Below are 10,560 nucleotides of genomic sequence, written 5' to 3'. Positions count from 1 at the left end.
GCTACTACACTTAGACCGACCTCCCTAGGTCTCCCCATATTTCTCTTATTTTATGTCTTTCCTTTACCTACCTTCCCCCTTACAATTTTTAGATTTTAAATTTTAAAATTCGCTTTAAGTGTCAATTTCGGGTACTCTTTTCCGCCATAGACGGAGGGTTTTAACGAGGCCCAACTATCAATAAAATTCCATTAAGCTATTTTCTCTTTTCCTTTTCAAAAGTGTCCCAAATACGGAACAAAAACACGGCCACCACTGGGGGACCGATCACCCCCCAGGCCCGAAATACGGATATCCATGTAAAAACCGACCTCACGACGGTCCGCTCACCCCAAATAGGGAACAAATAAACAATAGAACAGCTTAAAACGGAATACAAAAAGAGGCCCGAACAGCCCAAACACCATTAAACGAAGTTTAAACTACGAGTTCACGGTTACATGGCCCACGGCCAACCAAACACCCAAAGAAAAACTAAAGTTCAAAGCATAATTCAAAATACAAGATATAAAGCTACTCAAGGTCGACAATTCGGCCATCACAGACGGTCTTGAAAGCCCCCATCATAGACACGTCCACACCGGGAGCCAACACCAAGGCCTGAGCCTTCATCGTCTCCTCAGTAGCAGCGATCGCATCCTTAGCATCAGCCAACAACTCCGTCTTCTCCCTCTTCAGAGCTACAACTTCAGCCTTCAGAACCTCCAGCTCGCTAAGAAACACGGCAGCTTGAGAACCCGCGTCGGAAGCCCGTTGCCGCTCTGCGCTCAGTTGGAAAAGAAGTGAAGTCTCTACCTCGGAAAGACGGAGGATCTCTGCCCCAGCCTCCTCGGAAGACTTCACTGCTTTCTCCCTCGCGACCTCGGCAGCCTCAAGCTGCTCCTTCAATTTAGCCACCTCAGCGTGCGAATGACGAAGTTTTTGTCCAATAAACCAACCTGAGCCATCACGGGTTCGGCCTTCCAAACAACAACAGCAGATCAGAGGAGGGCACGATACACCGACTTAGCCTGGAACGAAACATCACAATCGTCAAAAAACTACTCCGTCCCAGGCATCAAGTGCTGATCAATAAACCCAGAAGCATCAAAACGCCGATCCATAACACTTGGCACAGCACCCTCCTCCTCAAAAGTCTCACTGCTAGGCTCCTCGGGCCTCTTTCTCTTCCGAGAAGCCTCGGCAGCCGAGACCACGACGACTTCAGGCGAGTTTATAGGACCAGGCGAAGCCCGAGCGTCGGCCCTCACCCCCGATGAAACCACCTCATGAGAAACAGCCTAAGAATCCACAACGGGATTAGAAACAGGGGTAGCAGGAGACGACGATCCTTCCTCCCGACCCATCGCCGCCTTCAACCGCGCCAAAGAAGTCAAACCACCAGCCATCTCAACTGAAAGAAGCCAAAGAAAAATCAAGTTACAAAATCGGGAAGAACAAAAGCAAAAAACCAAAAAAGAGAGCCACACACCAATATACGTCCGACAAGCCTCGGGATCCCCCATGACGTCTCGAGGATTTAACGGGTGCTCGCCAAATAGATGCCACAGGACACTAGAAATGTCCTTATCCTCAGGAGACAGACCATCATAAGTGACCTTAGTCAAAACCGACAGGCCGGCACCGAAGATCCAGTATGTCGGGAACCGGCGCTTGCCCTCTGACGTCAACCAAAACGGACGATGCCCCTGGACAGGGCGCACTTTAAAATACTCCCTCTTGAAACCGTGAAAGGAATCCTCAAACAACCCAAAAATGTAACGATGAGGCTGAGCACGGAATGACATATACCCCTTCTTATGCTTCCCTTCCTTAGTCGGAAGAGTGCATAAAAAAGGAAGAGGAAAACAGGAACAGAAGCCGGAAGATCAAGATACCGGCACACCAATTCAAAAGACCGCACGGCAGCCCAACTATTCGGGTGAAGCTGAGACGGTGCCACGGAACACCGACTCAGCAAATCCTGAACAAACGGAGAAAAAGGGAACCGCACGCCGAGCCGAGTGAACATCGACTCGTAAACCCACTTCCAGTCCGGCACAGTGGGCGAATGGAGGTTCAAGTAACAAACGCGCTCGTCGGCATCCGGGAGGACGAGCTCATACTGCCTCTCCCCATCACCACCACCATAAATCACCCCCTGATCATGGAGCCTCTGAAGATCATCCTCCGTCATCCGTGACGGAACGCCCCACACATCGCTAGTCACCCAAGTGTAACGAGCGGGGATGCCCCTGGAAGAGGGCAATTGGGGCACCCACACCCTCATTTCTCCCCCGATGCATACCTAAAACAGGGAGGAGCACCACCATCAGCCTACTAACCCTACGCAGAAGCAAGACAGAAATCTACCACCACTACCAACCCAACACGGTGGTGCACCGCCACTACTAACCAAATACGGCGGTGCTCAGCCCCTTCAAATACCACCTCCCAAAAATACCAAACGCAGTACAAAATTGAAAGAGAAAACAGACAGAACAATGCATGGCAAAAACAGAACAACAGATGCACCACAAAACAAAAAACAAGAAAAGCGAAGCATGCCAACCTAGTAATGCAGAAGATAAGCCTGGGAAAGCTTGAGAAGCAGAAGCAGCAGCAACACCAGAGAGCAGTATCACAGAAAGAAGAGGAGATTTTTTCCAGAAGAGAGAACAAAAGGAATATGAAATGAACGAGGGAACTAAAGTAAAAGGCCAAAACGGTTTCAAAAGGGGGGGGCAGAAAGACACAAGTAACCCTAAGCAAGGTAAGGCGCGTAGGGGCAAAAGAGGAAAATGTCCCCTCACATTAAATGCCCCCCTCAAAAAAAAAAAACTAATAAAGCACGCCTCGAAGAACACAATGGACGCAGTGGACTCGGAAGAGTCACGTCAAACCAAAACGGTCAGACGAACCTTCAGCAAAATCGGGGCCGAGACACTGATCTCCCTCCAAAGAACCAAACGAACGCCCGAGAAAAACTAAAGACCTAGCCCGCGGTCAAGACCACACCTTCCAGGGACAGACCGACCTTGCTCGCTCTTCTGCTGCGGGGGCAACTGTTACGGATCCGGCCCACGGATCCCGGACCCAAGGTTGAACCCGAACCCGGTTTCCCGGGTTCGACCCGCCTCCCTCTTCTAGAAGGCCCGAAACTGGCCCTCTAGAACTCCTAACCGACTTTCGAATTCAAACGTCTTCCCTATCTTGATCAAACAAGATAAGATAAGATAACTTCCATCACCTATAAATAGAGGACCCAAGTCCCTACAGGTATTCATTCATTCCTCACACTTTTTACCTCTTAGATCCATTCTGACTTGAGCGTCGGAGTGTCTTTGCAGGTACCACCCCCCTTTTTTGCTCCAGTCAAATAGTCCGGCATCCGCCTCGACCCGCAAGTTCCCGATCCATCTCTCAACCTGTACCGGAGACATCCAATAAATATGGTAAGTCTTCCACTTCACTTCTCCTTCTCATTGATGTCATCTCCTTTTTCGAGTGTTTCCGGAATTAGATTTTAACTTTGATACACTAAAACTTCAACTTTAATGTGAATTTGTTTATTTTTTCTTTTTTTCCTGGTCTGAAGGATCTGAAACGATTAATGGAAGGATTCAAAGTTGTACTTAATTATTGTGTTTCTCTTTTTATTGATGTTGTTGAAATTAAATTTGTATTCATACAATCTATTTCAATTAATTTCATGATGTGTGTTGTTATTATAATTTGAAATTAAATTTCTATTCGTGCAACTTGTTGTTGTTATCGTGATTTGTGAGTTGAACTTATTGTGGGTGAATTAATTTATTTGAAACTTGTTGTGGGTGAGTTAATTTATTTGAGACTTGTTTACATGTAATCTGCAATCTTTATATAGCCATCTCTATTTGTTCTTCAAAATTCTAATATTAATAGAATAGCTTAGTTGTAGTCTTACATACATAATACATAACACAAGTCACAGATATAAAGCATAGAAATAGACTTTTACAGAATATGATGTTCACATTAACTTTATCATTTGTAGAAATAAAATTACATTATATTGCTAGTTTTATACCATCTTTAAAAAATAACTATGAAGTATGAGTTAATGAATTATTCTTTTTTGTATACATGTGCCAGTCCTCTATCTTTATCCATTTGAAAATGCTAATGCATTAAAAATGTAAAGTAGTCTTGATTTTTTTTTCTAGATTTAGAGAGTGAAATTGATACATTAATGCTGAAATTTGTGAAAAAGTATAGTCCTAGCGTCTGTTCAGAACATCTTTATACATGTTATATTATTTCGTTCTATATTGTCTTAGTGTTTAATAGATGCATAGCTTCAACAGGGATTTTTCTGCAATTTCTACAATTTGATTGTACAATCCACTTATATAATAAAATTTTATTCTATAATCAAGAGCTGCTGTGTTTACTAGATACTAACATGCTGAAACTCTAAATAGATATTTTTATTAATGCACACAAAGTGATTATCGTAACAACTGAACAATTGTTGTCACTAGAGTTGTAATTATCTTAGCTGAACATCGATGATTCTTGATAGAATTTATAACCATAGCTCTCTTATGTATATAGAAATTTTTTTGCCATGAACTGGATTTGATCATGAGCATTTTATTCAATGTTTGATAACATCAGCATGATGAGTCTTTTTTAATGAAATTATTTTAAGGAAATGAACATATGGCTTGATGGCTTATAATGTTTTCAAGTTAGTGTGCTTGACAAAGATCTTCTCATGAGGAAGTAGATTGTTGTAGTCATTATTTGTCCATGTTACATTTTTATTGTGATTTTAATGATATTCTTTGATTGATGACAAAATGAGGTTGTTGATGTTGCAGATTATGCAGAGGTTAGCATAAGAGGCGCACCGTAATTTCAAGAAGACAATTGTATAGCAAGAAGCATGCAAAGACCAGGTGGAATAGGGAGTAGACTTAGGCTGTGGGTTTTAGAGTGTTCGATGTACTAAAGGTTGAACCCGAACCCGGTTTCCCGGGTTCGACCCGCCTCCCTCTTCTAGAAGGCCCGAAACTGGCCCTCTAGAACTCCTAACCGACTTTCGAATTCAAACGTCTTCCCTATCTTGATCAAACAAGATAAGATAAGATAACTTCCATCACCTATAAATAGAGGACCCAAGTCCCTACAGGTATTCATTCATTCCTCACACTTTTTACCTCTTAGATCCATTCTGACTTGAGCGTCGGAGTGTCTTTGCAGGTACCACCCCCCTTTTTTGCTCCAGTCAAATAGTCCGGCATCCGCCTCGACCCGCAAGTTCCCGATCCATCTCTCAACCTGTACCGGAGACATCCAATAAATATGGTAAGTCTTCCACTTCACTTCTCCTTCTCATTGATGTCATCTCCTTTTTCGAGTGTTTCCGGAATTAGATTTTAACTTTGATACACTAAAACTTCAACTTTAATGTGAATTTGTTTATTTTTTCTTTTTTTCCTGGTCTGAAGGATCTGAAACGATTAATGGAAGGATTCAAAGTTGTACTTAATTATTGTGTTTCTCTTTTTATTGATGTTGTTGAAATTAAATTTGTATTCATACAATCTATTTCAATTAATTTCATGATGTGTGTTGTTATTATAATTTGAAATTAAATTTCTATTCGTGCAACTTGTTGTTGTTATCGTGATTTGTGAGTTGAACTTATTGTGGGTGAATTAATTTATTTGAAACTTGTTGTGGGTGAGTTAATTTATTTGAGACTTGTTTACATGTAATCTGCAATCTTTATATAGCCATCTCTATTTGTTCTTCAAAATTCTAATATTAATAGAATAGCTTAGTTGTAGTCTTACATACATAATACATAACACAAGTCACAGATATAAAGCATAGAAATAGACTTTTACAGAATATGATGTTCACATTAACTTTATCATTTGTAGAAATAAAATTACATTATATTGCTAGTTTTATACCATCTTTAAAAAATAACTATGAAGTATGAGTTAATGAATTATTCTTTTTTGTATACATGTGCCAGTCCTCTATCTTTATCCATTTGAAAATGCTAATGCATTAAAAATGTAAAGTAGTCTTGATTTTTTTTTCTAGATTTAGAGAGTGAAATTGATACATTAATGCTGAAATTTGTGAAAAAGTATAGTCCTAGCGTCTGTTCAGAACATCTTTATACATGTTATATTATTTCGTTCTATATTGTCTTAGTGTTTAATAGATGCATAGCTTCAACAGGGATTTTTCTGCAATTTCTACAATTTGATTGTACAATCCACTTATATAATAAAATTTTATTCTATAATCAAGAGCTGCTGTGTTTACTAGATACTAACATGCTGAAACTCTAAATAGATATTTTTATTAATGCACACAAAGTGATTATCGTAACAACTGAACAATTGTTGTCACTAGAGTTGTAATTATCTTAGCTGAACATCGATGATTCTTGATAGAATTTATAACCATAGCTCTCTTATGTATATAGAAATTTTTTTGCCATGAACTGGATTTGATCATGAGCATTTTATTCAATGTTTGATAACATCAGCATGATGAGTCTTTTTTAATGAAATTATTTTAAGGAAATGAACATATGGCTTGATGGCTTATAATGTTTTCAAGTTAGTGTGCTTGACAAAGATCTTCTCATGAGGAAGTAGATTGTTGTAGTCATTATTTGTCCATGTTACATTTTTATTGTGATTTTAATGATATTCTTTGATTGATGACAAAATGAGGTTGTTGATGTTGCAGATTATGCAGAGGTTAGCATAAGAGGCGCACCGTAATTTCAAGAAGACAATTGTATAGCAAGAAGCATGCAAAGACCAGGTGGAATAGGGAGTAGACTTAGGCTGTGGGTTTTAGAGTGTTCGATGTACTAACTTTTATTTGTAGGTTCAGCTTAGTTGTTTTATTATTTATTTGTGTTTTTGAAAATTTTGGATAATTGGTATTAGTGTATTACGTTGGTGTAAAAGGGAGTTTACGATAGAATCCAAATTTTTTGGTGTATGTTGGCCTATTTCTGCTCAATTGTTTGTGTTATAATTATCCATTGTTTTTCATGACCTTTGAACACTTTGTTATGGGTGAGAGATGACACCAATTCGTCACAACAAAAAAATCTTTCACCATCCAGCCTATGAATTTTGACTTCATGAAAAATTCAACAATTCAATCACATAAGAAAAAAAAATTTTCTCAATATTTATGTCAACGTAGTGTTATGAAAATCAAAATGTTAAACAAAAAATTGCTCCCAGTTCTACAGGATAAGGCCCAACCTGTTCGATTTCGATCCAAAATAATCACAAAGACAAGGCCTCTTACGCCTCATCGTGAAACCATAACAATGCGATAACAGTAGAGAGCACAAGGTGAAACTGCTTCACTTATTCATCCTAGTAGGGGTTTTTTCCTTCGTCGAAGACACCGTACCCAGTGAGCTGGGTTCCAACCTCGTCTTCTGTTAGTCTGTCTCGGCCTATTCTTTACTCGAGCGGCTATCCCCGACTGCTTGGCATGCACTTTAATGGGGACTTTAATGAATATTCCTCTCGAATAGGCCTCACGAAAGTACTCCTTCACATGGCCACGGAGAACACCCCGGTTAGTGTTCAACCCACTCAGAGCGCACGATAGGAGATCTTTTTGGAAACTCAGAACTTCTTCCTGAATATTTAGGAGATGAAAAATTTACAAAACCACAACGTTATAACTGTTCTGATCGTAATATAGCTGAACGAAACGAAAGTGTCCTCACCTGGCTATAAGCTGGCAATAATGCTTCAGGCAACCACTACTAAAGATACTTATACACAAAAACTCCGCAGTCATCACTGAATCATGAATACACCAGGGTCAGTTGCCACAAAAAATTGGTAACATTATACTAAGTACCTCAAAAAACCATGTGAGGACAAATATAACACTTCAAACCTATTGTGTTGCCTAGTTATAGGGGAATAAATGGTGCGAAATCCAGAATCGATAGGAACATGGCCATGGTCTAGCAATGAAAGGATCTGTTCCAGCCTCTTCGACTGCTGATGAGCGAATATTTTATATGCTTTTTGGCATCATTTTCATATAGTTTTTATTATGTTTTATTTAAGTTTTATTATGTTTTCATAGGTTTTAGTGAAAAATTCATATTTTTGGATTCAAATTTGAGTTTGTATGTTTTATGGTGATTTCAGGTATTTTCTAGCTGAAATTGAGGAGCTTGAGCAAAAGTCTGATTCAGAGACAGAGAAAGCACTGCAGATGCTGTCAGGATCTGACCTCCATGCACTCGAAAGAGCTTTTCTGGAGCTACAGAAGTCCAAATGGTGCACTCTCAACGGCTATGAAAAGCTAACATCCAAGACTTTCCAAAAATATATAATAGTCTATACTTTGCTTCGAAAATGAAGGCCCAAAACTATCATTCAATGCCAGCCACCTGCCCCATTCCTGGCGTTCAACGCCCACAAAGGAGTAGCTAGCATCCAACGCCCAAAAGAGGATCCTTAGCCAGTGTTCAACGCCCCTAAGGGACCCTAGCTCGTGGGAGACACTCAAGCTCAAACCAAACACTCACCAAGTGGGCCCCAAAAGTGGATTTTTACACTATCAACTTTGTTTACCTTATTTCTGTAATCCTTGGTCATTAGATTAGTATATATAGATAAGAGTTCACCCTTGTTGAGGACTCTTGCCCACTTTTACGTTTTTATTTTATTTTTCTATCAGCATGAGTCACTAACCTCCTAAGTTAGGGTTAGGAGCTCTGCTGAGTTTCATGGATTAATAATATTACTATTCCATTTCACTACAATTCTGATTCTATTCTCTTATGCATTCTCGTTCTTCATCTCATGAATTGAGGGTGACCCATGACAATCACCCTTGTTCTATATGGGTTCTGTGCGAGTCTTGACCCGGATAGTGTTGAACCAAAGCTAGAGATTGCATTGCGGATTCCAATAGAGCATCTGAGCAACTTTGGATAGCGTGACATGAAATCTTGTTGACTATGGGTGCGTGAGGTCCCTGTGGCGCAAGGCTAGGGTTAGAGAAGTATAACTTTCTGATCTGGAAGATCTACCTTGTCTATGGCACCTTGAGTAGGATCGTGAAGGGGAGTGGACTATTTAGAGCTTCATTTTCTGTTACAGTGAGAAACCTAGCAGTGGCTTGATGAGAGGACATGAGTTACTTGCAACATGGTGGATTGTTGCAGTGGAAGAGGTTAACTTGATGAGAGGACATGAGTTAATCACTTACGGCTGCCATTGAGTGAATCTGAAGGCTTTTGAAGTAGACAGTGAGAAAGATGAATCCGGAAGGACAAAGCATCTCCGAAGCCTTAACTAATTATCCATTACTGTTTTCACAATCAATCTGGTATTTCTAACTTTATTTATCCGTTTTTATGCGTTCTCCGTGACAAAATATATTTTCTATCCACCTAACTAAGATCTGCAAGGTAACCACTACTTGCTCAAACCAACAATCTCCATGGGATTGACCCTCACTCACCTGAGGTATTACTTGGACGACTCGGTATACTTGCCGGTCTACCTGTGCGAATTCTGCGGAGCCAATTTCGTGCACCAAGTTTTGGCGTCGTTGCCGGAGATTGTTCGAATTTGACAAACTACCGGATTATTTTGTTGCTTAAATTAGGTACTTTTTAATATTTTGTTTGAGTCTTATCTTCTTTTCCAAAAAAAAAAAATCAAAAATTTTTTCAAAAAAATCTTTTTTTTATCAATCTTTGTCTTTTGTTTGAGTCTTTTGTTCTTGTTCTTGATAAAAGTTTCGAACTTTCTTTCTTTCTTTTCAAAAATTTTTTTAAAAATAGTGTCTTTTGTTTGAATCTAGTGTCACTTCTTAAGTTTGGTGTCCCTTGTGTGTTTATCTTTTCTTTAAATTTTTTGAATTGTTCTTTGTGTTCTTTCTTAGTATTCAAGTTGTTCTTGTTTCTTTTCTTGTTTTGATCTTAAAAATTTTAAGTTTGGTGTCTATTGGTATTTTTCTTTTCAATTTTCGAAAATCAGTACTCTTTGATCTAAAAATTTTAAGTTTGGTGTCTTTTGGCTGTTTTTCTCTTTCTTTAATAATTCAAAAAAATCAAAAAATATCTTTCCTTATCTTTTTTTTTTCAAAATTTTTTTCGAAAATTAGAAAAAAAAATTTCAAATTTTAATTTCAAATCATTATCTTATCTTATCTTAATTTCAAATTTCAAATCTTATCTTTTTAAAATCTTTTCAAATCTTCTCTTTTAGTTTGATTCTTTTCTATCTTATCTTTTTTTTTTAAATTTTAAAATTCGAAACTTTTTCAAATCTTTATCCTATCTTATCCTAATTCAAAATCAAATCTTTTTCAAAAATCTTATTTCAAATCTTATCTTTTCAAGTTATTTTCAAATCTTTATCTTATCTTGTTTCAATTTCAATTTCAAAATCAAATATTTTTCAAATATTCTATCTTATCTTATTTTCAAATCTTTCTTAATTAGTTACATGTTTTATCTTATTCTCTTTCTATTATCCTTTCTCTTTTTCTTTTTCAAAATCT

This window comes from Arachis ipaensis, chromosome B02, assembly GCF_000816755.2.
Source record: "Arachis ipaensis cultivar K30076 chromosome B02, Araip1.1, whole genome shotgun sequence".
Lineage (NCBI taxonomy): Eukaryota > Viridiplantae > Streptophyta > Magnoliopsida > Fabales > Fabaceae > Arachis > Arachis ipaensis.
Note: the sequence above shows the minus strand (reverse complement) of the source record.